The 1,645-nt window shown below is 55.0% G+C and overlaps 1 protein-coding gene and 1 long non-coding RNA gene across 13 annotated transcripts in view; one reads left to right on the plus strand and one right to left on the minus strand.

Moving 5' to 3' along the window:
- Positions 1–1,645, minus strand: part of Rbfox3 (RNA binding fox-1 homolog 3) — a 436,622-nt gene that overhangs the window by 117,604 nt on the left and 317,373 nt on the right. The gene's annotated exons all lie outside the window — the stretch shown is intronic.
- The window catches only part of LOC116079282, a 10,966-nt gene that overhangs the window by 1,073 nt on the left and 8,248 nt on the right, over positions 1–1,645 (plus strand). The window lies entirely within an intron of this gene.

Consider the following 1,645-nt stretch of genomic DNA (forward strand, 5'->3'; position numbering starts at 1 on the left):
GGTGAGGGGCCAGGGGTGGGGGTGAGAGGCCAGGGCAGGGTATGAGGGGACAGGGGAAGGGTGAGGGGACAGGGGAATGTGTGAGGGGAAGGGTCAGGGTCTCCAAGGGAGAAAGGCACTTCCCACCACGTGCCCTAGAGGCCAGGCACAGCTCTGCAGGAAGAGTCTAGTCTGCTGGGTTTCTATCTGCCCTCCCTTCCAGACAGGGTGTTTTCATTCCAGCGTGGGCTTGTAGCTCAGAGTTCACCCTGACTCTCGGGGAGACCTTAGACCTTGGCTTTTGTGCACCCTTGGAATTGTTAAGACTTTGGGACTCTTAGAGACAAGCAGAATTCAGTTTTCATTTCAAGACAACCATGAGCATTTGTGGAACAGGGAGCAGTGTTAACAGTTTGAGTCTAGCCTCAAGGGCTGATGTGTTGAAGGTTTGCTTAAGGCCCAGGGTGCTTTTGGGACACGGGTCCTCACTGCGTGGCTAGGGTGTGCCTTTACTGGGTTCTACTTTAGCCCTTCCCACTCTCTCTTTGGCCACTGTAAGGTGGAGCTCTTCTCCATGAGCAGCCTAGGTTACAGACGCAGCTGCCAAAAGCAGGTTAGGGTGCTGAGGCAGCCCTCGAACATGTCCTGCGATGTCCGGGTGAGGAGGAAGCACCCAGGGTGGGGCAGGCTGAGGTTGTTTGACCTCCTTCGATGATTGCATCAGCGCCATGGAGAGCCCAAAACACACAACAGCACTGATTAGTGAGGGTGGACACTCTGGCCCCAGTCACCAGCCGGACGGTGGTGCCCACCATGCAGACCTCACACTCGATGGCGCCCACCATGCAGACCTCACACTCGATGGCGCCCACCATGCAGGCCTCACACTTGATGGTGCCCACCTTGCAGACCTCACACTCTGGCCCCAGTCACCGGCCAGATGGTGGTGCCCACCATGCAGACCTCCCATGAAACCTGGCAAGACAGTAGACATCTTGTCAAAGTCTGCCTGAGCGGGAGGCAGAGAGAAAGGGGTAGCAAGGCTGGCAGGCCAGCAGGCAGCTCTGAGAGTGATGTCCTGGTACTCTGCTCCTGCACCGTCGTGACCCACCCACAGCTCCCGACCTGTATCAATTACTCTGCCCGAGCAGAGCACGCCCTGACAAGCCTAGACTCCAACTGTAATTAATACTCTGGGGAGAACACAGGCTGGTTTTGCAGCCCTCCACAGCCTTGTCCTCCTGTTCCCCCCAAATCCTGCCTCTCATGTTATGGCTCCGATTCTCCCATGGATGGCAGACCTCCCAGCTGGGGACCTGCAGGAAGTTGTGTGTGTGTGTGTGTGTGTGTGTGTGTGTGTGTGCGCGTATGGTATGTGACACAAGGGACCCTCTCCATGTTCTGTGGTGCAGAACTGTGGAGCTGGGAGCTGATTTTCTAGCCAGACATACCCAAAGTGAATTGCTGATATGGCGAGATGTAGGTTGGGCTCTGGGGTCAGGCACAATCAGAGTTGGGGTTAACCCTTTGCCACCCACATATTTGGAGATCATTCACTAGAAAAATTTATCTCTGTCTGTCTGTCTATCTGTCTGTCTTTATTTCTCTCTCTCTCTCTCTTTCTCTCTCTCTCTCTTTCTCTCTCTCTCTCTCTCTCTCTCTCTCT

This window comes from Mastomys coucha, unplaced genomic scaffold (assembly GCF_008632895.1).
Source record: "Mastomys coucha isolate ucsf_1 unplaced genomic scaffold, UCSF_Mcou_1 pScaffold5, whole genome shotgun sequence".
NCBI classification, from domain to species: domain Eukaryota; kingdom Metazoa; phylum Chordata; class Mammalia; order Rodentia; family Muridae; genus Mastomys; species Mastomys coucha.